The following is a 25,876-nucleotide window of genomic DNA, read 5'->3' as shown; positions in this document are numbered from 1 at the left end:
GAAATCTGAATGAAAAGAAATTCTCTTTGAATGTAGTTATTTAAAAAAGGGAAAGGTTTGTAAGGAAATACCTCAAGGACAACTTTCAGCTGAACAGATTCAATTCAGGTCAACAAATCTCAGATGAAGTATCAGCATATGCTGGTGTGGGGCAGAATTGAGGGTCCCTGCCCTCCAGTTCCTTACTGAGACGTCATCTCTTCATTTTGGGAAAAAGTAATATGTAATTGTCTCTGATTCATTCATTCATTCATTTAATAAGCACAATTCTGCCCTTGAGGAATTCTATTCTTGAGATAGAGGCTGGTTTGTAGGAAACGGTGGCTAGCAAAAGTGAGATGAGAATAACAGAGAGGCTGGCTAAGGCGCGGTGAGGATGTGTGGGACTGTAGGTTTATAACTCTTTCCATCCTTGGATATGATCAAAGCTGCATATCAAACAGTCTAAGGATCTTCCTGGAACCACATCCTTAAATATATATATATTAGTTAGGCAAACTCGGTGCCTCTGTATAATGAAGTGCAGGCATCAGAATCTCCAAGGATGGGGATCCCGCAGCCACGGGAAGAGCAAAGTCACACTGGGACCCCAGCGTGACCACGAAGACAGCATCTGGTGGGAACCCTGAGCGATGTTGCAGCGTTCTGTGATGTAGCAGAAATGATATAACCAGATGAGCACCTGGACTCAAACACAGCTCTCACCCAACCGAGTAATCTTGGGTGCGGTACCCGTACCGGGCAGCCCCTCCATTTTGCAGGTTGGAGAAAGTAGCTGGCACAGGCTGCAAGTAGTAGGCGTCCTAAAAATGCCCTTGGACATTAGCTACTTTGTTCTGCTAGCACCTGGCTAAACGTCACATAGATTATTTAATCCACAAAATAAATTCTTGTTAATCGTGTAGTGTAGTATTATTATTCTCATTGACAGACGGGAGGCCCAAGGAGGAGAGAAGTCAAATAGCCACTAAGCAGTTTAGCCTCGATACAACCCATTTTTATCCTTTGCCAAAGTTGATACTCTTACTTTATATATTACAGTATGCATAGTTAAATAATTTTCTATCGATTTCACCTGATTCCTTCTGTAAGTTGCTGAAGGATCTTATGATATAAAATTAAAATATGTATACATGGGTCTATAGTTATCAACGAAGTCCTGGGCTATAAAATTGTCTTTCCCTCACTAAATCCTAATTTTCATTAAATTGTGAAAATGCTTCGCGATTTTCCTTCTTGTCAGTAGATGGCGCTGCTGATTGCTAAAAGAGGCAACGGCTCCAGTACCTCGCCTATTCTTTTTTTTTTTAACTTAATGAAAAGGAAGTCAAGATTTTCATTCTGATGAAGGGTTGAAATGAAAGGTTTGGAATTGCTATGTAATTGAGCTGGATTTGTATACAATCTACGTGCCTTTTGTATTTGTTTTGACTGTATGGAAAATATGGGGTATTTGCAAAATTTCTTTACTAGGATTTAAACAAAATACAGTAAAATTTAATTACTCAATAAAGCGATAAATTTAGAGTATTTTGTTGGACAGATTTTATTTTCTGCACCATAATTTTAGGAAGCGATGAAAAGACTACTATGACTTTATTATTTATGTATATATATATGACTTCTAGAATCCTGAGGTAGAATAGAGGGACAGGGTAGCAGATGTGAAAACCAAAGGAAAATAAAATAAAATAATGACATGACCTTTGAGTAATTTACTCAATGTCTCAGGACATGTTTCCTCATCTGAAAAACGGAAATATTCCTTGCCTAATTCGTGGGCTTGTTGCAAGGATCAATTGCAATAATCTGGAATAAACCCCAGGAGGTTTGTAATGTCCTACACAGATCAGTCTTTCCTCATCTTTGCGGTGCCATCAGCCCAGCCTCCTATGGCTACAACCAGAGTGCGATGAGAACTGAAATTCAGAGGGAAACTCTTCAGACTCTGACTTCCTCAATTGCCCAAGAACAATGTAATCAACTTTGGTGTATTGGGTTCACGTAAGTAAAGGGATTAAGGTATTTTCAATCCTACAAGGAGCGTTTGGCTTAATATTCGCATCCAGAATTTAGAGGAGGGCCATTGAATCCGAAGGATGTAAGCTAATTGAGTACCTAGCCTTCCTGTCCTCATGTCCTCTCCTGGCTGTCCTCATGTCCTCTCCTGGCTGTCCGCATGCCCTCTCCTCTGCTTTCCCGCTGGGCTGTAAGTTCAGATGGGATGTTACAACATGCCTGTCTTCTTTACTGCTGTGTCCTCAGGCGGGCTCAGGGCTTGGCACAGCAGCCCTCAAGCAAAGGGCTGTTGAATGAATTAAAAAAACGATCGGGTTTAGCTTCCTTTGGAAACAGCTGGCAGATATCAAAGGGTTAAACCAACCTACAGACCAGGCACCCGGACCAACTGGCCTTTAGGCCATTTCCCAGGCCTTTCCAGCCGGGAGGGGACAGGCTTTGGGCAATGACAGGAGCGTTTTGGATGGAGAGGGGCTGGGTCCGTGGGGCTGCGGCCGGAACTGTCCCTTCCCGCAGCCGCCAAGGGGTCCCGCCTCTTTCCCCGGTGGCCGCCGGTGGGGATGGGGCTGGCCTGGAACTTGATCCTAAAGAAAAGTCTGTTCTAACAGGAAGCAAATAACGTCCCTCCCCTGATGGAGGTGTTTCCTTCTTGAAGAAGTTACAAAGAGCTCTTTTTAGAGAGCAAGGGGCCCGGGGGTGCTGTGTAGCCAGGCTGCCCCGCGCTGAGTGGGTGACAGCCTCTCGGGGCCGCGGTCCCCTCGCCGGCTTTAGGAGCACCTCAGCAGCCCCCTGGGGCACCGTGAAGACGGGCGGGCCTCCCTTGGCCCCCGGCCGCAGCAGCCTGCTGGCTTCTTTCCACCCCTCGCTCCCCGGGGGGAAATGTCCAAGCGCCCCCCCTTTCCCATCTCTGGGTCCCGCGGGTGCTGTGCGCTAACGTCCGCTCCTTTGCCCGCGCCCCTGCCCGGCAGCATCCGGTGTCAGGGGCTTGAACTCCGCTCCAGGTGCCCTGCAGCTGCCCAGACGCCCGGCGCCGGCTTCTCCCCTGAGCCCAGATGCTCCATCACCCGCGTCTCCACGTGGAAGGAAGGAGGGTTAAGGCAGCCCGGGTTAAGGAAGGCGGGTTAACTCGGGTTAAGGCAGCACTCGTCCGGCCCGCACACTCTCGGGCTTGCCCTTCCCTGCGTGCTCCCCGCCTATCAGGGGCTCCGTCCCCAAACCTTGGTGTCCTGTTTCGGCCCTGCTTTCCTTCACCCCCCACCCCCCACCCCCCGGACTCCCCAGCAAGGCCTGTTGGCTCTATCCTCACACCCCCCCCATCTTACCTCTTCTTCCCCCCACCCTACCCTCCACCCTGGCCCCAAAACGCCCCAGGTCTGCATCCCACAGCTTCTCCCCCTGGACCACTGCAAGTCTCGCCATTTCTCTCCCCTTCCCACCTTTGTCTCCTATACAGCAGCCAGAGTGATTTTCTTTTTACTCGACATTATTTTCTTTGAAAAATTTTAGGTTCTCAGAAAAATGGCAAAGATGGCACAGAGAATTCCATCTTATTCAGCATCTGCTTTTCCCTATTATTAACATTTCATATCAGCATGCTACATTTGTCATAATTAACAAACCAATGCTGAGGCATCTGTGTGAGCAGAAGCCTGTACTTCACTTGGATTTCCTTCATCCTTGCTTCCCGTCCTTCCTCTCCACAGTCCCAGCGAGGACGCGGCACTGTGTTCTGTTGTCATGTCTTCAGGCCCCCTTGGCCCAGGCTGCTCCTCAGACCTTCCTTAATTTTGATGGATTTTGAGGACTCCTAGTCAGGAAGTCCATAGGATGCCCCACTTTTGGAGCTGACCTGCTGGGTTTTCCCTCATGATGAGACTGCGGCTGTAGTTCAGGGAGGAAGGTCGCAGCATATCAGAGGTACAGACTGTCCCTGTGACTTAGCACTGTCGGCTCTGACCTTGGCCACCGCGCGGGGGCGGGGGGGGGGGGGACGTCAGCTTTCTCCACTTCGAACTTGCTCTTTCCCCCCTTTCCCTGCTGTGCTTTTCGGAAGGAAGTCTGTCTGCAGCCCGCATTACAGCGTGGGGAGTCGTGCTCCCCCTCTTCAGGGCGGAGTAGCTGAGTAAGTGCGTGGAATTCTTCTGCACAGGAGATTTGTCTCTTCTTGCCCATTTATTGATTTATTCATTCACTTATTTACATCGGTGTGAGCTCATGGATGTTTATACATTGGGGTAGAATCAATACCACTTTATTTTCTTGCTTAATTTGAAAGAAAGGGCCATTAAGAGTTCTTTCGGTTGGCTGCTGTGTCCCATTGTCAGTGTGTGTGTGTGTGTGTGTTTTAGCACTTCATTATTTTCTGACACTAAAAGATGCTCCAGGCTACCACAGTGATCTTTTTTTCTAATGCAATTTTATTAAGGTATATTCATATACCATATGATCATCCAGAATGTATAGTCAGTGGTTCACCGTGTTATCATAGAGTTGTGCATCTCATTATTTCAACAAATACATATAAGAATAAAAATAAAAATGTAAATGAAAAAGAACACCCAAAACATACCCCTTGTCTGCCCCCTATTATTTATTTACTGTCCTTACTCTTTTGCTCATCTGTCCATACACTGGATAAAGTGAGTGTCGACCACAAGGTTTTCACAATCACACCGTCACACTTTAAGCTGTATAGTTGTACAATCGTCTTCAAGAATCAAGGCTACTGGAACACAGCTCAACAGTTTCAGGTATTTCCTTCTAGCTGTTCTAACACACTAAAACTGAAAAGGATTATCTATATAATGCATAAAAATCATCTCCAGAAGCCTGGTTGACTATTTGAAATCTCTCAGCCACTGAAACTTTACTTTGTTTCATTTCTCTTTCCACTTTTGGTCAAGAAGTCTTTCTCAATCCCACATGCCAGGGCCAGGCTCAACCCTGGGAGTCAAGTCCCACATTACCAGGGAGATTTACACCCCTGGGAGTCATGTCCCACGTAGGGGGGAGGGCAGTGAGTTCACCTGCCTTGTCAGTTTAGAGAGAGAGGCCACATCCGAGCAACAAAAGAGGTTCTCTCGGGATGACTCTTAGGCATTCATTATAAGTAGTTGTAGCTTCTCCTTTGCAGCAGTAGCTTCATAGGGGTGAACCCCAAGATCGAGGGCTCAGCCTATTAAATTGGTAGTCCCCACTGCTTGTCAGAATTTCCCCAGGTGGGGAAATTTAATATTTCTACCTTTCCCCCCAGTTCCTTAAAATAATAAAAATACCTTTTTATTTTCTGCCCAGATTACTCTGGGATGTATCGGGACATCACTCAAGTGATCTTTTAAGAGTCAGGTCATGTGACCCCAGACTCAGTGCATCCGGGGACTACCTTCACCCACAGGATGGCTGTAGAGGGACAACAGTGGGAAGGAGAGATAAATGGCAAGACTTGCAGTGGTCCAGAGAGAAGCTATGGGATGCAGACCTGGGGCACTTGGGGTGGGGTGGGGAGACAAGGTAAGATGGGGGGTGGGTGTGAGGCTAGAGCTCAGCAGCCTTTACCAGCTCTGGCCCCTGCTTCTCTCTTTGAATTCCACTTATAACTCTGCTCCAGCCACACTGGCCTTCCTGCCATTTCTCAGACCTGTAAGCTTGTCCTGCCTCCCGTCTGCACCCGCCGTGTCCTCTCTCTCTGCAGTGCCATCCGCAGACCTTCACGAGGTCTTTCTCTTTCCTGAGAGTCTTAAACGTCCTACCCTGGATTTGTTTCTTTCACAGCACCAGTGACGATCCTGCCGGCCAGGGTCCTTAGGTGAACGCATGAGAAACCCCATCCGGTTTAAATAGAAGTGGAGTTTGTTTACAGACGGCTCAGGAAGGCCCAGCATGTAGAGTGAGGCTGCGTATCACACCAGCTGGTAGAATTCCGCTGTCTCTGCTGCCTCCGGTCACGTCCCCAACACAGCTGTCCTGGACCCCAGCTCTGCTGCACCCCACTGCTGCTGGTGCCCTGGAGTGTCCAGCTCGTATCAGGTGCTGCCTCCACCTGTGGGCATGCTGCCAGGTCGCGTGTCCTGCACCCGCTGGCTCCTGGTGCAGAGCGTGGGCTGGGAGTGTGTGAGTGGTGGACCTCGCTGGCCACACGTCCTGGCTCATTCTCTAAGGAAAGCTGATGACATCTGCATCTGGATTTTCAATTTCTTTGTAGTGGACTGTGGGCTCTGCACCCCCACAAGACACCACGAGATACAGAGTCTCCAAACACAGGGTGGAGGTTCAGATCCTGGGCAGCCAAAAAGAATGATAAAGGGTGGCCATCCTAGGTGCCTTCCTATGCGTGCGTGTTTGCTACCTTCTTGCTCACTAGAATCTAGTTCTATATTCATTCGCTCAGGGACTTTGTCTTTTTCTTCCTGGGATCCCAGAGTCCAGAACAGCGACCACACAGAGGTGGCCCTTGAGAAATATTTGCAGAATAAGTAACAGACACTGCATTGAAAACACTGGTAATTTAAAAAATAAACAGCCGAGTTGTTATCATCCCTTCTTTCTGGTGGTTGTTGCCTCTGGCCCTTCCCCTGACCTCCCCTCACCCCTCAGGCAAAAGCAAGCAGTCCAGCCTGTGGCACCTGCCAGGAAGTAGCAGACAGACCAGGCCAGGTGCAGGGAAGCAGACAGGTGAGTCAGGCCAGGTGCAGGGAAGCAGACAGGTGTTCCAGGCCAGGTGCACTGCCCCAGGGGTGGGAAGTCAGGAGCCACAAGGGAGAGTCCCAGGCTCCCCAGGGCGGGAGGGTGTGGCTGCTCAGGGCTGTCGGGCCAGAGCATAAGCAATTGGCTGAGACAAAGAGAACGCGCCTTCCTGCCAGCAGCTTCCTGAACCTGAAGCCAGGAGGCCAGAGTTCCAGGAATTAGGGCTCCTTTCTCCTGTGCCTTCAGATGTGGGGAGCCTGGGGTGGGGTGGGGGGCAGTGACAGGAGAGCCAAGAGCAGAAAACAGAAGTGTTGAAAAAGTCCTCATTCCACCTCCCTGCGTTTGTGATGCCTCCTATTGTTTTCCAAGCCCCTGGTTGCTTCTGGCTTGTGACTGCGTAGAACTATGTGTGTGTGTACGCACAACGGTGTGTGTGTCTGAAAGTGTGCATGTATGTGTGTGTGAGTGTGAGTGGCTGGGGTAGGGGAGAGAACAGGTGGGAGGAGCAGGTCAAGAAGCCCCCCAGGCTGCATGGATGGGAGGGGAAACTTGCACTGCCACGGGGGGTGGGGGTGGGGGTTTGTGGGGTGCAGTGGCGGCCACCGCCCTCTGTGAACTGTACTCCAAATGCTCAGTGGCGTCTCCCTCTCTTGGCTCTGACGTTCGCCCTTAGACATTTTGCCCCCGTGTGTGGGTGGGCGGGCACACAGCTGCTCGGGTGCACAGCTGCAGCTCTGGGAGAGCTCGGGTGGAGCAGGTGCGTGAGGGGAATGCAGACCGCTTGCCCCGCCACAGGGCTAATGCCTCCAGGGTCGCAGATCTCCTGGCCAGCTGGTCCCGGCCGCCTGTTCTCCTCTCCCTTGCTCAGTCTCCTTTCTCCCTGGCGTGCAGGCGCCACGGTGAAGAAGCATCTAGAGTGGCTCCTCTTCACTCCCCACCCCCAGCTCTGACCCCTCGGGCTGTGCACTGCCTGGGGTGCAGCAGGCTGGGGAGCAGGGACAGCTGTGGCGCCCTCCGGGCATAGAGATAAGGCAGGTCTGGGGCAGGCGCGGGGCATAAGAGGAACTCACTTGCGCGAAGTCTGTGCTGGGGGTTGAGAGGCAAAATTTTTCCTTTCTAATAGAAAAGAGGAGAATTGAGAGCGCAGACAGTGTCTGGGCTGGATTGCCTGCAGGGGAGAGATGGATGAAGGAAGGAGAGAAAAAGGAAGTTGGCAGGGGGGGAAAGAAAGCAAGGGAAGGGGCCACTTTGAGGGGAGAATTTTAAACTGAACATAATGTCAGGGAAATGTTTAGCATATATTCTAATTGTAGATTCTAGGGAACTAAGAAGAGAAACTGAATTGGTTTAGTTCAATTGAAAGATCACTAATTACAGTCATTTTTGGGACTCATTGCTTAGCATTTCTAGCTAATCATTGTGCAAGTTGTATTATCCATTAATGACGGTCTGTCAGAGCATCTTTTGTTGTAAATTTTATTTCACTGCAACCACCTGCCCATGAAGTTTCACTGTAATCTCAGGTAGCATAGTTACCTACTCAGGATGAAAACAAAACAACCGAGAAGCAATGCTTTCTAAGAAGAAAGGGGGTGGGAGGTGCAAATGCCTATAAATATACCATGGAATGACTTTTGATTATTTGGAGTGAGGATTGGTAGAAGGAGGTCAACAAAGTACCAAGATTTTTTTTTTTTTTTTTTTTTTTGCAACTTCCTGCACCCCAGTCCCTGTCCTCATCATGGCATCTCATTGGCATCTCATCATTGGCATCTCTTACAACTCACTGTGTCGGTTTGAAAGGATGTGTGTCCCCTAGAAAAGCCATGTTTTAATCCTAGTCCCATTCTGTAAAGGCAGCCAGGTCTTCTCATCCTTATTCAGTACTGTATGTTTGAAACTGTTATCAGATCATCTCCCTGGAGATGTGACTCAATCAAGAGTGATTGTTAAAATGGATTAGGTGGAGAATTATCTCCACCCATTCCAGGTTGGTCTTGATTACTTCACTGGAATCCTATAAAGGAGGAAACATTTTGGAGAAAGGAGGAGATTGTTAGAGAGCAGAATGTTGTAGCCATGAGAAGCAGAGAGTCCACCAGCCAGCGACCTTTGGAGATGAAGAAGGAAAACGCCTCCTGGGGAGCTTTATGAAACAGGAAGCCAGGAGAGTAAGCTAGCAGATGATGCCGTGTTCATCACATGTCCTTCTACCCAAGAGAGAAATTGTGACTGTGTTTGCCATGTGACTTCTCACTTCAGAGAGAAACCCTGAACTTCATCGGCCTTCTTGAACCAAGGTATCTTTCCCTGGATGCCTTTGACTGGACATTCCTATAGACTTGCTTTAATTGGGACATTTTCTCAGCCTTAGAACTGTAAACTAGCAACTTATTAAATTCCCCTTTTGAAAAGCCATTCCGTTTCTGGTATATTGCATTCCGGCAGCTGGCAAACTAGAACACATATATACACACGCATGTGCAAGCTTCTTACTTTAAGGAAAGGTCAGTTTAGAACTGGCTCCTTGGATTTGAGCATGAGATTCATGGCAGTTGCAGACACTGGCACTTCTGTTCTGCAATCCTAGCTTTTAGGGTGCTTTGCAGACGAAAAGCAAGTTTTTCCTATTTTACCAGAAAGGATTAAAAGCCTAAATGCCCCTGTTATTAAATGGTGCCTGGGTCATTCAGGAAATCTATGACATATCAAACAATCTGGGGTTTGGATTAGAACAAAAGAAGGTTAGGTTAAATCCAAGGAAAAAGCATCTTGACTCTTTTTTTTTTTTTTTTTTATCTCTTTATAAAGCTTAAGAAGGTGTGTAGGTCTCTGCACTGGATTCATGTTTTTAAAACATAAATTCCCAAAACAAATTCTGTGGGGGCATGTAAATATGCGGGCCTTGGAGCAGTCTGGAAAGAAGCAGGTCAGCATGGCAGAGACTCTGGCCTTGACGCCTGCCTCAGGAGCTGGGGCATCTCTCAGGGCCTTTCCTGCCAAGAGCTGGAATGCGGACAGCAAAATGCGTACCTAGAAAAGAAAAAAAAAAAAAAGAATTGGGTCACTGAGTTCCTATATAAATTCATCAACTTTTATGCATCAGCATTTGGCATTGTCATGGAGAATCATTTTTATAGGTCTGTTGTTCAGATGAAGACATTACGGAACACAAAAGGCTCCTCAAATCCTCCCACACAGCAGCAGCCCCAGGTAAAATTCAGGCATTGGAGTCAGAACGGGAATGAGTTATGCTGTTTTAAAATGTTGCTTGTTTACAGTTTAAAAAATAAAAGTAAGGAATCAGAAAATAAAATATAAGGGCAAGGTAGAAAAAAAATATAACGCATTCTCTGCTTAAAAACAGTACTTTCAGGGCAGGCTACGGTGAGTCAGTGGCAGAGTTCCTGCCTGTCATGCCGGGGACCTGGGTTCAATTCCCGGTGCCTGCCCATGCAAAAAAAATTATTACTTTCATGTAAAATTGTCATTTGGCCCTTAGTAACCCCCAAAAACCTGGTTATTGGGTAAGAACAAAATAATGAAAACTTTAGAAGCCATCTGGAACAACCCTCATCCGACATTCCGACAGAATCCTCTCTCTGTACCCAAACATCATCCTGCCCCCATGTCAGAACTTTGAGTCGCAAGAGCCCCGTGGCCTGCTGGGGTGACCCCTCTGTCTCTAGAGCAAGCTAATTGCAAGGCAGCACACCCAGCTAACACCCACCATAGAGCCCTGGCATTGGCCTCTGGAGGCTTAAAGGGCAAGTCTAATCCTTCTTCCATGTGTAAGCCCTTCACCTCTTAGGAAGCCTCCAGCATGTGCCTTTAAGACTAGACTTTACGTCCCTAAACATATGATCACGTCTTCTGATTCATGGATTAAGACTCTCTCACCATCCCTGCTGCCATCTTCTGTCCTTGTTCCAGTTTGCAAATGTTCCTCTTAACCTGTGGAACTGGCAACAAAATACCTGCCACAACCTGTGGATTGAAAAGATCTAGTAGATGTCCATCCTTCTTTTGACCACCTGTACCCTCTTGTGAGCCTGCTTGTCCTGAAGGAAGAAGTTAGAACTTGTTTGCCAGGCCTCCCTTGCAGCTAGGTTTGGGCATGTGATCTGGGCCCCACCAATTTCATTCAACTCTGTGAGATCGTGATTTGGCAGCTATTGACATAAAGAGTCAGGGCCTGCCCTGAAGCTCTTCTGGTTAGTGTGGATGCGGTTTTAGTGTTTCAGAGACAGTGGCTGTGAGGTCTTACAGGAGAGTCCTGAGGCCAGAGTTTGATGGCAAAGCTACAGGATAAGAGTAAGCAGAGTAAGGGCCTCCTAAAGCTTTGCACACCCTAATTGCTGAACCCTGTGGATATATACCTCCCATGGCAAAAGGGACTTTGCAGTGTAATTAAGGTAAAGATCTTGAGATGGGGAGATGATTTGATGACCTAGCTGGGCCCAGTAGAATCATAAGAGTGCTTGTAAGAGGTAGGCAGAAGAGTATCAGAGAAGGCAATGTGACACTGCAGAGAGGGAGAAGGAGAAGTTTGAAGATGCTATACTTCTTGCTAGTTTTGAAGATGAAAGAAGGGCCCATGAGCCAAGGAATGGAAGTGGCTTCTAGAAGCCAGAAAAGGCAAGGAAATGCACTCTTCCCTAGAACTTCCAGAAAGGAACGCAAACCTGCCAACACCTTGATTTTGGTTCAGTGAGACCTGTTTTGAACTTCTAACCTCCAGAACTGTAAAAGAATACATCTGTACTGTTTAAAAACACCAAGTTTGCGGTAATTTTTCACAGGGATGGTAGCGGCAGGGTCTCCCCGGAGTCACTGCATGCAGCTCAGGCACATCTCTGAGCGGCGGCTCTTCCAAACCTGCTTCGCTAGCCCTACCAGAGACTTTGCGAGCTTTCACGTCATTGCGCAAGTTTTAAGCTAGTTGTACAGATAGGTCCCATGGCTTGCCACAAAGAACCTGGATGACCCCTGCCCCACCCACCTTGCTATGTAATCGGTACCTACATCCTTTCTATTTTACTCCTGAATTGTCGCTCACACCCATCTTGCTGCCCTGCCTTATTTCAAGTTCTCACCCTTCTCTGCTCACACTATTTTAATGGCCCACTAGCTGGGTTCCCTGCCTCTGGTCTCTTCCCGTTCCAATCCTTCCTTTTTTTGGGAAACTTAATCACAGGACGTCATCACCTTATTGAACACACACTGATGGTTTCCACAGTCTACAGGGTAAAGTCCAAAGTGCTTACCAGGCATGAAGGACCCTGGCCTCCTTGCCTGAACACATTTACATGGCCACTGAGAGCAAAGGCTCTGGTGTTAGAGACCCCTGATGGGCTCTAGGACTTAACCTGATGGAGCCCCGTCTGTAAAGCAGTGACAGTAATACCACCTACATAGTTTCACCTCGCAGCACCATCACAAAAATCAAATGAAGTAATTAATAACCCCCCTCCCCATGCTTGGCAGATAGTAGGCGTTTAATTTTATATGCGTGTGTGTTTCATGCACTGCCACTCGCCACCTTGCACAACCAAATATCCACCCCACCCCACCCCCATAGAAACCCTGCATTTTCATGCCTCTGCTTAGGCTGAGAGTTTGGGGTATTTTTTTTTTTAAACCTGAAAGCCTTTCCCTCCATGTCTTCTGCCTGGAAAACTCTTACAAGTTTGAGCCCAAATGGCATCACCTGTGGAGATTTTGCTGCCTCCCTCAAACAAGGCGGGTCAGTCCCTCTCCTGGATGCCTCTCCAGTGTCGATTATTCCACCCGCTGCAAAGGTTTGTTTACAAAGCCACCTCCTCCGATGGAAGGTCTACAAAGTTCGGCACGGGGCCCAGACAACAGGAGCTCCACAATAAATGCCAGAGGAATACGTGAATGAAGTAACGTGGAGAGGGAGAAGGGTGGAAATGCCAACTACTGTTTCTGGAAAGTAAGATTCTATGGAAAGAACCACAGTTCAAACCTGAAACTATAATAATCGAATCGTAAACCTATGTAGATGTTCTAGAATGTTCTAGATGATCTAGGTAGGCTTTAAGGAAAACTACTTAAAGAAAGGTGAAGATTACATCATAGGTGAGTACAGTAATTATCCCACAAAATATTTTTAGGCACACAAAAAGGATTGTCTGACCAAAGAAATTTTATTTAAAGAGGAAATTAATAAAGAAAAATGTTCAAGTGTAGGCAAAGCAAAGCCTCAGTGTTAGAGATCACTGCTGACGTGAAGTTCTATCTGAAGTGAAGACCAAACAAGCCAGAAATAAATGTCAGTGGGAAAATAAAAATCAGCTCTGGGTGCAACCATTTACCTATTTTGCATACAATGAAGCACTTCTGAGTAATCTGGTTGGATTTTTTTCAACAAAAGTCAGCAAAATGTTTCAAACCATCTCATCTCTTCATTTTCAATGTCAAATCTCCTAGAAAAGGTTTTTTTCTAAGTTATCTGGACTTTCAATCCAAATACACAAAAATGGAGCTAGCCTGCCTCTTGTTCCTTCAGAACCTTAAGAATTGGCTATACAAGATGCAATTTACATTCATTTGATCCTGCTCTGATGAAAGGCTATCTCTGTGTCCATAGAAACATTTTCCATAGGTGGAAATTCAACCTGGACTGCTGGTCAACTCCCACCCTGGCCCTATTGATTTGAACAGCAGAGCTTCACTCAGAAGTCTGGGGGTGATGTGAGACTGAGTTGGGTGCAGGAAGAAGCAACACAACGTAATAACCTTGGTTGCACCCAAAGTAGAGACTTTCCTGCTTTAGATTATAAAATAGTTGGGACAAAAACCAGCTGATGTGTGGACAACTGGATGGGTTCAGCAGGCTTTTCAACCCCTGTAATTATCTCTTCACTATAGTAAATGTTAGCGTAACCGTTGCCATTTGGTAAATACCCTGCAATACTCAAGACAGAAGACAGATCAACTTTCATCACTGAATAGCTAACATATATTTATTATCACAGGACACTATTCCAATTTGATGATTTGGTGTTTGGAAACGTACTCATATGCATGTGCAGTTAAGTTAAAATAATTGCATGTATGTGCAAGATTTTCTATTTTTTTAGTATGTGCATCATTTTTAAAACATGATACCCCTAAAGAATGAATGGCGAATTTCCTTGGCAAGTCTGCAGGTCAAGCAGTGATAATGGAAAGGCAGGAAAGGGGACCCACCAGGGAAAACCAAGATAAGACAAAGTGGTTCTGTGGGGACCACAGACAGCCCTCAAGGGTGAACTTTTGCTAAGACTGATTGCACATTGTCCATGCACAGCACCACTTCCCAGATTAGTGAGAAAGGGCTTTCTCAAAAGATAAGAAACATGCCATTTCTCAATAAGGAGGCAACCTGTCAAAGTTATTATAAATAAAACCACAAACAGAGGGGCCTCAATCACCCATAGCCATTAATTCCACACACACACCCCCTTTGAAACAGCCAGGGGTAGAGGCAAGTGACACGCAGTTCACACGCAGAGATGGGTGTGCCAGGGACTCCATCAACTCTATAGGGTCTAAAAGAGTCCCTTGGCAACTGAGCAAGGAAAGGGTTTCAGGCCCCAAGGCAACCGTGCAGATCAGAGCAAGGGGCTCCCTCCCTGCCCCAGCCCCTCCCGCTGTCTCCCTGAGCCCGCAGGGCTGCTTCCAGGGCAGCCAACTAAGGCTTGAGAAAGGCCAGCCTGGGGTGCAGCCCAGTCCAAGCCCATACCCACCCTCTGCTACTGAAGATGTGTCAAAGCCCCCATGACAGTCTTTTTATCATTATATCGTATGCATTTTCCTTTTAGATCCTGTAAGAAGTAAAAAGTCAAAAAGTGTATTTTTTACAAATAAAAAATACAAGAGCACTGGTACTTATATTTACCCATGTCAACATCTTTACTAAAGATCTTTACCTCTTCACGTGGCTTCATTCAATTGTCCAGTGTCCTTTCCCTTCAACCTGCGGACCCTCCTTTAGCATTTTGTGTACGGCAGGTCTAGTGCTGATGGAGTCCCTCAGAGCTTTAAAAAATTTTTTTTTGAAATCTAGGAATGTCTTAATCTCTTTCTCATTTTTGAAAGACAGCAGAACATCTTATTTACTCTTCTTAGCACGAGAAAATATCACTGTCCTCCTCCCTCCGTTTCAAATAGGTAACATCGACCTCGCTTTGGGGGTTTTGCAAAGACTGAGACCCAGGAGCAACCACCCTGGGCATACTGACTTGGTAAGTACTTGAGATAAACTGATTTATTTCACATTCAAGCAACATTTCCCGAGCACTCACTCTGTGCCCAGCCCCGTGCTGGGCCTCGGGGAAGTTCAGAGAGAAGTAATAATAATCACAAAAATGGAAGAGCTCCAAGAGGAGTGAAAATAATGATAATAAGAATAACAATAACAGCCCCAAAGATATTTATTATGTTATAAATACCTGTTATTTATAATAGACTAAGAAACCGAGGCTCAGAGGAATTAGGGGACTCAGTGAAACTGGGGCCATCAGGGTTGTGGTTCAGTGATGAGAGGAAATTTCTGCAAGTCCTTGAGCTGTGAAGTGTCCTGAGCAGAGACCAGAGAAGTATGGGTTGGTATTGTAGTTTGCTAAAGCTGCCAGAATGCAACCTGCTCCAGAGATGGACTGGCTTTTAATAAAGGGGGGTTTATTTAGTTAAAAACATATAATTCTTCAGAGGAAAGGCAGCTAGCTTTCATCTGAGGTTCTCTCTTACAGAAGGCACAGGGCAATCTCTGCCGGCCTTCTCTCCAGGCTTCTGAGTTCCCACAGCTTTCTAGGAGGTGATTTCTTTCTACATCTCCAAACGCCTGGGCTGAGCTGTGAGTGCTGAGATGAGGAATGCTGAGCTGCTTGGGCTGTGCTACGTTGAGCTCTCTCATTTAAGCACCAGCCAATTAAGTCAGACATCATTCATTGTAGCAGGCACGGCTCCAAGCAGACTGCAGATGCAATCAGCGACAGATGAGCTTCACATGCCAATGGCTCATGTCCACAGCATGAGAACTAGGCACCTTCACCTGGCCAAGTTGACACCTGAACCTAACTGCCACAGTTGGTAACAGGAGAAATCAAGAGTTGGGGAAATTACGTGAGTCAGCATTCTGTGAGAAATGGGATGGAGGCTGGCATGCATATGCATATATAAATATATATTTTTAAAAACACAATTGTCTGCGATAAAAACTATAAAGAAAAGCAAGCAAATTGTAAATGCAAAAATTTAGGCCAGGAGTTACCTCTGGGAGGGGTGGGTAGGAAGTGGGGAAGGAGCTGTCATTAGGAAGGGGCTGCTATTAGGGAGGAGTTCTCCCTACTTAAGCAGTGGTTGCATCTTCCCCTCGCCTCCCTCCCTCTGCGGTCCCAGCTTCACTGAGCTGCGCTGGCCTGGTGGCCTTGGCTGCTGGACTCTGGCAACACCACCTCCCACTACCTCCCCATCCCAGCAGGGGCTTCTCTATGCACTAATCGAATAACCTGTGAACCGATTCCCTCTGCTGAGTGGGGCCGAGAACCTTACCTGTAGGAGCTAGCACAAGCTTCCTTGCCACCTTTCTGAGGTGGGGAGACAGTGGGGACACAGGGCCCTTGGGGCTCGGTACCTGCAATTCCTTTAATTGTGTTCTTTTTTGGCTCTCTATTGAATTCAAATTACTCGCATCTCTATAAAACTCCTCTAGAAATGGTATGCATAGAATAGCTAATAGAAGCAAGTCTCTGTCTTAGATCAGGATGGGCTGGCAAGGTTGGGGGAGGCTTGGGAGATGGAGCCCTAACAGAGAGTCTGGGTCTGAATAGGAAGAGAGAAGGGGGAGAGCCTTCCAGGACAGAGCTGGTGGCAGGTGCCATGGGGAACAGAGGGGCGCCGGCTTCTGGGAACAGACGGTGGGCAGCTGCCCCTGGCTGGAGCTTTGAGCAAAGGAGGGAGAGAGGGTGGAATGGAGGAGCTGGAGCCTGCAGGACTCACTCAGAAGAAAATGGGAAGCAGTCAGAGATTTCTGAGCCGAGCTAGAGCGTATTAAAAAGTATTTTAGGAAAATTTGAGCATGGCGGCAGCGTGAAGAATAGATCAGAGGCAGAGAGAAACTGGAGACAGGAAGATCAGTGAGGAGGCTGCTGTAGTAATCCAGGCGTGATGTGACGAGGGCTTGGACTAGAACAGTGGCAGGGGACCAAGAAAATAAAGGATGTGAGGATATTAAAAGGGACTGTTCCATGGGATTATGCTGATCAGATAGTTGGGTTAGAAGAGATGGATGAGATTTCAGGCAAGGTTGGTTTGTTGAAAGTACTTCCAAAATGCGCTCTTTATTGCTTATTCCCAGATATTTATGACTTCTGCGGTGTTATTACTTAGCTTACAATCTGGAAACTCACATCCACTTTATCCATCACACAGGCTTCACTACCACTCAGTGTGTCTTCGGAGGTAACTTAGCCTATCCCTCCAAAACAGTCTTTATAGCACAATAACATGCAATTAACTTTTAAACCAAGGCGTAAAGAATCTCAGAGCTCCCAGGTGCAGGCTTGATGAAGAATTACTAGAGAAGCGTGGACTGGTGGTTAAGCACTGACTCAGTTTACCCCACAGGGAGGCAGGCCGCACGGCTCCAAGGGCCCACTCGGGCTCAGTGACTGCTCCAAGCCGGGCCCTTACCAGGAATTACTCCAGGGCACATTGTCCCTGTATTGCCAGGACAGTCTTGTCCCTCGGAAAAGAAGGCCTCCTGACACTGAAGAAATGCTCACTTTGCACTTAGGTTGGGGTAAATAAAACCCTTTCTAGAAATTTCCCTTGAGGTCCAATAGATGGACAAATCAAGGTGTATTAGATTCTATGCCTGAATTCAATGGACCATACTGTATGTATCAATGTAAGAATGAATTGGAAAATAGGCAATATAAGTGATAATGGAATAGAACCATAGTTTGATCCAATCTGTGCAAAGAAACAAAAATTCACTGGCCTTTGACAAAATATTAAAAAAACATTTTTTTTTATTGCCAAACTTTTTAATTAGCCCTACAGATGCAGGGCTTACAAAAATTTGTGAAGAGTGTAGGGCATATGCCTGTATAAGATATTCCTGATAAAACGTTTTTTTCTGTGAAATAAGTAGAGTAGTGATCCTGTGGTCATATGGTCACTTCTGCTTTGACCCAGAGAATAATTTCCAAACTAGCAGCGATAGCCTTATCAATACAACCAGAATTTCTACATTAAGAATACAAAGCAGTTAAAGACCCACGAGCAGTGGTTAATAGCCCACCTGTCAGGCCTCCTTTCAACCCATCACACTGCCCCCACTTGTGGCAGGCTCTGGAGGACCCTCTCAATTCACAGACCCCTTTTCTCGACCGCCTGCCTCAACCCCCTGCTTCCGCCTCTCCCGACTCACTTTGAGTGTGCAGGTCACCAGCTTCTTTCTCTCTCTTCTGTCCTTCCTGTCTCGGTTCCATCGGCAATGTCCCTTCCGGCTTTGACCTTGGGGTAGCTCGATGACATGCCAACGCCCTGCTCTGGCCGGGCTTTCTATTTCCATGAGAACATTTACTTATTCAGTTTAAAAATAGTAATACGTTTCCCTACACTTGATTTAAACGTACCCTTGTGCCAAGGCCCTGGTTTAGGGTGAGTCGTTGGTCCATGTGACAACCATATCCTGAGCCCCTCCTGTGCTACATGCAGACAGACCAAGCACAAGTCACCGGTTCTGCCCTCAGGGAGCTCTCAGCAGGCGTGGGGACAGTCGTGCAATTATAACACACGAGCCCACGGGAATTCCTGCTGATGTGAAGAGGGATTTGCTGCCTTCAGCCCCATCCCAAAGTAAAATTCCTCAAGTCATTCAAAAGGCATAGTCAGAAGTAAAATCCATTGTGTTTCAGGGGTTAAGAGTGAATTCTCTTCTTGTTTAAAGCTTCCCTGAGTGAGAAAACAATATTTTCACTGTGTAAATATTGCAATTTACGTGCAAACGTGAATTCTGGATAAGGTCCACCGTGACTGGCAACCCCACTTTCCACCGCCTTGTCTGGTGGGGATGTTTGACTCCTGAAGTGAGGCCAAAGGGTGGTCTTGGAACCCCAAGTAGGAGCTGCGCCCAAAGCCCCCACCCCTCAGGGGGGACCCTGACCTATCTGAACTCAACTGCAAGAAGGGGGGAAGGGTCAAAAAGGAGCGAATGATGAGTTGGGTTCTTTTGGCCTCTACCTCCCTCCGTCCCTCCTTTGCTAACTCTGAGCCTCTGCAGCTCACCCAGTGCATGGTGGTTCAGTAAAGCCCAGCTGTGTTGGGTCCCAGGGCAGGTGGAAAGGAAGCTGAGTCCCTGCTTCCCAGGCTGCCTCATCGGTAGAGCTCAGTCATGGTTTCTGCTGCGAGGGGGGGGGGGGGTGTAGGGGGGGCGGTGGAAAGGGCCGGCAGAGGACAGGGTTAGCAGAGAAATGTCCTTTGCTGTGTTTCTTCTCTGGATTGCATCTCATTCCCAGTAAGAACAGCAAATGCTGAAGCCTGCCTCTTGCTGTCCAATGGGTCAGGGCTGTGGGTGACCAGGAAACTCTATCTCTTTCTGGAAACTGTTCTGCATTTGAGCAGGTATCAACAACCTGGGACAGAGCCATCAAATCCCCGGCTGCCTGTTGTCAGCACTTCCCAGAGGCTGGGGGGAGCCCTTAGCCCCAGGCCCCACCCGGACAGCACAGCCTCTGTGAAAGGGGAGCTGGATGCACCCAGCCCGGGGCTGCCACTCTGCTCAGGAGGGCTTGGGAGCAGGGAGGGATTAACCCAGGTGCCTGTTTGCATAACCACAGCTGTGGGGTGTGGGGGGTGTGGGGAGGGGAGGCTGCCCAAGGAGTTCACAGCAGGACACTCACTTCTGCTGGGTTTGCTCAGTGGCGACTTCCAAATTAGGAATCCGGGCTAGTCTGGAAGCCCGGGAATGCAGGGGGAGGATGAGGCATTTTCCGAAGAGCAGTCTGAGCTAATCTTGCCCCACAGCCTGGGAAGGGAGGGTCACAAGGCTTGCTGTCTGCCCGGCATTCTGATCACCCCCCTCTTCAAAGGCAAAGAAGACTTTCATTCCCTAAATTTCATTGGGGTGAACTTCTGATGATGAATGAATGCATTTATTGGCACTAAAAGCGTCAGGAGGGAACATCTGCAGTGTGATGGGTTCTAATCCGTCCCCAGCCTACAGGCGATGGGCGATGAGGCCGGGGAACCCTGCTGCCGGCCAGCATGTTATAACATACTTGGTTTCCTTTCAGTGCCAGGGATCCGGACTCAGGCAACACTGGGTGAGAGTAATCATTTCTGGTCGAATTTAAAATAGAACCTTGGGTCATGAATCAATTAGTGGCTAGTATGGTCTTAAAACATTCACTACCAGGAGACCAAAGGCAACCAGGCGCTGGTGTCTTGGTTGAAGTTTCGTGGTGACTAGTGGGGGGGGGGGCGGGGTGAGGAGCCAGTGGGTGGCAGCCAGCCTGCCCTCTGTCCTGGAGCCAGATGAGAAAACATGCATTTTGTTCCATCACAGCCACCAGGTAAAATTCCTCAGGACTCTCTGTTCGTGGCTCCCACCACCTCCTCGTCACTCTGTGGGCCCTGGGGCAGCTCCTGCAGGGGCCCCCAAGGGCGGTGAGGCAGAGAGCATCAGGGCTTGGCACACTACATCCTCGGGTCCCTGGGAAATGTTTGTTTGTTCCCTTGAGATAAGACGTGCAACCTCTCCGCAGAATCTGGGGACCCTTCCCTGGACCCCCGGGGCCCACCCTGCTGTCTGAGCCTGGCCAGGCTGTTTTCCAGCCCACCCTTTCTCCCACCCACCAGACCCTCCAGGCTCCTGCTTCTGTGATGCAGCTGCTCAGACAGACAGACAGACCCAGGTGACACACACCAAGGCAGGGAGTAGACAACAGCCCAGCTCTCACCTGCCCATGTTAAAATGGAGTTGACCAAGTGGTAGCTTTACTTCTGGGGCTGTGTGGCTGGAGAATCGCAGTGTCACAGGGACTGCCGGTGGCCAAGCCAGACTTGAATCTGGCTGCGGGTCGATTCCGGAGCATCACCTCCCTCACCCCATCCCACCCCACCCCATCCCTTGCCGTGAGTGAAGGGCTGGCAGGCCTTGGCAGGCCTGTTCTCCAGCATTTGTCCAAATTGCTAGGTGGATTTTCTGTTCATTCATTAATCCAAAACCTCTTTTCCTAGCACGTGTTGGTTGAACAGGCCTTAAGTGCCAGGCTGAGGGTGAAAGCTTCCTACACTATGCCTTGCGGGGTTTCCTGCCCGGGTGGGGTCAGGCACCCGCATCAGGAAACCAGGTGCGGGGAGGTGAAGCCGCTGCGGGAGGGCGTGGCAGTGACACCCCCGGGCGCAGCAGCTGCGGGGGGGGGGGGGGGGGGGGGGGGGGGGGGGGGAAGGGGAGGGGATGGGGGTGGAGGGGGGGGAGGGGATGGGGGTGGAGGGGGGGGCAGGCTGGAGCCGGGCGGGAGCGCTGATGCCTGGCGGGGGTGGGTGGGGGGTGGGGTCACAGGGGCCAGGCGAGGAAGGGAAGCCAGGGGCCGGCTCCCGCGGACCGGACGTCAAGGGTCGGGCTGAGTCCGAGGCTGTGGGGGGCCCTCGCAGGTTGCGCTCCGGCTGCAGGCGGAGCGGCTGTAGGGGTGCGGCAGGCCAGACGGAGCCGGAGGGCTGGGAGACCGGGGTCCGGGCAGCGGCCCACGGCTCCCCAGCTCCCTGCCGCCCCTTGCCCCCCCGCCCCCCGGCTGCTCCATGCTGTGGCTCCCATCGCCCGGATGCTGGTCAAATACTCCTTGACCGCCGCCCTGGGCCCAGACGCTTGGGTGTCTCCGAGTGGAGAGAGAAAGAAAGCGGAGCTCTGACCCCGTCTGGGGTCTGCGGGTCCCCCCGGCTTTGGCAGACCGACCTCTGGGCCAGTGGGCGGGAGGCTTTTGCCACTTATTTGTAATTTTCTGGCTGCCCTAATAAATGTCACTCTTATCTCAGGAAATGGGTTGGAAATTGAGCAGACACTGCCTGCCCGGGTGACAGAAGGGCCCTCGCCCTGTCTGAAAGCACTGGGCTCCGATCCTGGGGGCTGAGGTCGCCCGGGGTCTCCCACGGGATTCAGGCACTCCCTAGCATTGGCTTGTGGACCCCTTTCTCCCTCCGGGGACAGGAGAGGCTTGTCAGTAAATCACCCACGGAGTGGCCCGACGGGCGGGGAGGGGGCCCGAGAAGGAGGTGGCCAGCTCTGCGGGGGGGTGGGGAAGGGGGGGCCTGATGCACCGCCCTGCCCTCCGCCTGGCAGCAGCCCCTGACCCACCTTCAGAATTGCTCTGCTGGAAGCAGAGAGAAGAGAGCAGGGAGGCTTGTTTTCCTGCTCGGAAGAAGGAAAACACTTTTGCTCATTCTGGCTCCCTCGTGGCCCCCTGGCCTCCAGCCCACTGTCTTCCCCTCGGTGGCTCCCACCCTCAGATGAGCTGCCCCCACCTTGACAGCTGGCCAGACCCCCGCAATGGCCTGGCCCGGCTGCAGTCTGGCACAGAGGCAGGAGGCAGCTTCCTGGTTCTCAGCTCCACGCCATCCACTCCCAGGCAGCCCACTGATCTCGGAGTTCGGGGAGTCTGCCCTACCCTGGGGCTTGCCCCCTGACTCAAGTAGAATCAGAGGCTCTCGGATCCTGTCGTAGATGGTGTGAAACAGGCCACAATGGGCAGAGGGCGCTGGGAAGGGACGGTGACGTGGGTTGGGGTGGCCCCGTCCACATGGATCTGGAGGGCCCTGGTGGTCTTCTTAGGTCTGAGGCAGGATGCAGGTCTGAGGCAGTATGCAATTCTCTTGCCTCTTTTGTATCCTCACTAACAGGGCTCTAAGGCGGACAGCATTCACTGCACGTCCACTTGGTGGCTGCAGACATTTATTGGACATTAATCTGTGCTCTGCCGTGGCCAGAGACTGGAGGCAGACAAGGGAGAAGGGTAAAGTGCCTGCCGTCGGGAGCTGCCCTTGAAGCTGGAGAGGCTGAGGACCATGGTGTGCCCAGTGCAGGGCCCCAGGCCACCTATCTCGTGACCAGGGTGGACCCCATGGAACTTTCCGGTCGTCTTCTGCACAGAGAGCAAGGGCTCCCGATGGAACTGGAAGACAGCTGTGAGTCTTCTTATGGTCAGATGGCAGCAAGGTTCTTCCAAAGCCTTTTCCAAGTGGAAGGAGTAAGGAAGCCACCTCACCCCCATTGCCACCTCCCACTCGCCACCATGTCCTGGGACACAGGAATCAGGAGGCCTAGGCTTGGGTCCTGATCTGCTTCGTCCAGTCTTGGGCAGACCATCTCTGCCCCGTGCCTCAGTTTCCTAACTGGAGATCAAATATGGCAACGAAAAACCCACAACATCAGAACTAAAAAGAAATACTATAACCGTAAGGTATGACATGATAATAGCATCACAATATGGGAGAACCACAAGATCATCAAATTCTAGTGTTCAGTTCTAAGCCATATAAGAAATCAGCTTCCGATTTGCCTGGATCTGGCAGCTGCTCGATAAATCCACAAGGACCCACTTACATGCTTGGATGATGACCGGCTTTCCCTGACAAGTGTCGCAGCCTGGGTTCCCAGGGAAGCAAGTTCTGAGATGGAGCGAAGCAAAGCAGGGTCTTTATTGAGGGGTTGTTTTTGGAAACGCTTGTTGAAGGGAATGGAAGGAAGCAGGAGTGGGAGAAGCTGGGCTGCGATGCTGGCCCACTGTCGCCCAGCAGACCACCCAGCCCTGAACTGGCCTGGCCCTGCACAGGGATCCTGCAAGCATCTGTTGTTTTGTTTTGCTTTTCTTATATACTTTCTCTAGTTGGGGAAACTGAGGCACCGAGCCGTGGTGACCTGCCCAAGCTTGGAAGAGGTAAAGAGAGGACTCACGCCGAGGCCTCTTAACCTCCTGCGTCACATGCTGCGGTGGCGAGTGGGACGGGGAAGTTGGGGGGATGGAGTGACGGGGGATTTGACTGCCCTGGAATGGGGCCATCCACGAAGTTCCCAAAGCTTGTTTTATCCATCCATTTGCTCAACCCATGTGCCGCCTGCTTCCCTTGTGACAGGCACTGGTGATTAGACACGAATAAGTCCTTGCCCTGTGCTCTGTGAGCTCACATTTTCCCTCCTCTGTTACAGTCAGAGATTTATTTTTCCTAAGTTTCTTTAGAGACTCTCCCAAACCAGTGAAGGTTCCTTAAACTTCCGTGAGCTCCTGGGAATCTCATGGAAATGCAGGTTCTGAGCCAGTGGGGCTGGGGTGGATCTGGGAGTTTGTTTGGACCAGGTGAAGTGACGTCACCAGCCCTGGGCGCTTGGACTAGCGAGGTGTGCTGGTTTGAACGGATATATGCCCCCTAAGAAAAGCCATGTTTTAATATAAATCCCATTTCCTAAAGGTAGAATAATCCCTATTCAATATTGTATATTTGAAACTGTAATGAGATCATTTCCCTGGTTGATGTGATTTAGTCAAGAATTGTTGTTAAACTGGATTAGGGGATGACATGTCTCCACCCATCTGAGTGGGTCTTGATTAGTTTCTGAAATCCTATAAAAGAGGAAACATTTTGGAGAGGGAGAGAGAGAGCAGAGAATGTTGCAGCACCACGAAGCAGAGAATCCACCAGTCAGTGACCTTTGGAATGAAGGAAAACGCCTCCCGAGGAGCTTCATGAAATAGGAAGCCAGGAGAGAAAGCTAGCAGATGACACCGTATTTGCCATGTGCCCTTCCAGCTGAGAGAGAAGCCCTGACTGTGTTCGCCATGTGCCATCTCACTTGAGAGAAAAACCCTGAACTTCATCGGCCTTCTTGAACCAAGGTATCTTTCCCTTGATGCCTTCGATTGGACATTTCTTTAGACTTGTTTTAATTGGGACATTTTCTCGGCCTTAGAACTGTGAACTAGCAACTCATTAAATTCCCCTTTTTAAAAGCCATTCCGTTTTGGTATATTGCATTCCAGCAGCTAGCAAACTAGAACACGAGGTCTGTGCTTCAGGAGCAGTTTTACTTTGGCCTCCTTCGGTCGTCTCTCTGGATACCCTCCTCCTGGCTCAAGCTTCACGTCCCTGCAGCAGCCCAGAGGGGTGCTCGGCCACCTGGTGCGGCTCCGCGGCCAGGAGCACCGCTTTGGTGGCACGCAGACTTACGGTTGACCCTGGCTTTGCCTTGTGCGTGGAATTCGGGTGATTCACTTAGGCTTGCTCACCTTCAGTTTTCCATCCGTGAGGTGAGAATGATCCCCTTATACCAGCAAATGTGCAAATGCAGATATAATGTTTAACATGGTCCCCCGTACCTAGTAAGCAACCCATAGATTTCTTTAACTGCAAATTTTATTGACATATTCATACACCATATAATCCATCTGAAGTAGACAACCAATGTCTCACTGCATCATCACCTAGTTGTGCAATCATCGTAATCACTTGTAGAACATTTTCAATACTCCAAAAAGAAAAATAACAAGGACAAAGAAAATGAACACCCAAAACACCCCATATCCCTATTATTGACCCCTAGTATTGCTGAGCCTGTACATTTCTTTTTGGGGGGAGGTGCATGGTCTGGGAATCGAACCCGGGTCTCTTGCATGGAAGGTGAACTTTCTACCACTGAACCACCTGTACACCTGAGCCCACACATTCTTTTTTTTTTTTTTTTAATATGGGCAGGCACCGGGAATCGAACCCGGGTCCTCTGGCATGGCAGGTGAGCATTCTTGCCTGCTGAGCCACCGTGGCCCCCCCAGCCCACACATTCTTAAGCTTAATAAAATACCCATCGTTTTTTGGCTGCCCGTGGATGTAGATTCTGAGCTGACAGGTCTGTCCACAGCTAAAGACTGGCCTGGATTCACTGGAGAACTGGAGCCACCTCAGTGGTTCCGTAACAGAGAAATGTCCTCGATAAACCTGGCCCTAGCTCTGGAGAATGTCTCTGAAGGGACCAGCACCTCTGAAACGACAAGGTGTCATGCATAGCTCTTTCTGCCAGCGTCTCCGAGAAGCCCCTGGGACCGCATGGGGCCCCTCGGGATCCCAGCCAGGGCGAGGAGGGGGCTCCTGGAGTTTGTCCGAGGGTGTCGCA

At 49.4% G+C, this 25,876-nt stretch overlaps 2 long non-coding RNA genes across 3 annotated transcripts in view; one reads left to right on the top strand and one right to left on the bottom strand.

Moving 5' to 3' along the window:
* LOC143660701 (uncharacterized) overlaps positions 1–25,876 on the top strand; it is a 127,281-nt gene that overhangs the window by 22,020 nt on the left and 79,385 nt on the right. For both annotated transcript variants that reach the window (XR_013164189.1, XR_013164188.1), the window contains exon 3: positions 14,881–14,954. This is a non-coding gene — a long non-coding RNA (uncharacterized LOC143660701). The remainder of the gene's footprint in view (positions 1–14,880; positions 14,955–25,876) is intronic.
* On the bottom strand, positions 9,504–18,414 carry LOC143660700 (uncharacterized). The gene is made up of 3 exons (XR_013164187.1): positions 18,354–18,414; positions 18,146–18,279; positions 9,504–9,735 (listed from the first exon to the last, which is right to left on the bottom strand). It is a non-coding gene; the product is annotated as an uncharacterized LOC143660700 (long non-coding RNA).

The sequence above is a fragment of the Tamandua tetradactyla genome, chromosome 17 (genome assembly GCF_023851605.1).
Source record: "Tamandua tetradactyla isolate mTamTet1 chromosome 17, mTamTet1.pri, whole genome shotgun sequence".
Taxonomy (NCBI): Eukaryota; Metazoa; Chordata; class Mammalia; order Pilosa; family Myrmecophagidae; genus Tamandua; species Tamandua tetradactyla.
The sequence above is the reverse complement of the archived record's forward strand: the minus strand, read 5'-3'. Positions and strand labels throughout refer to the sequence as shown.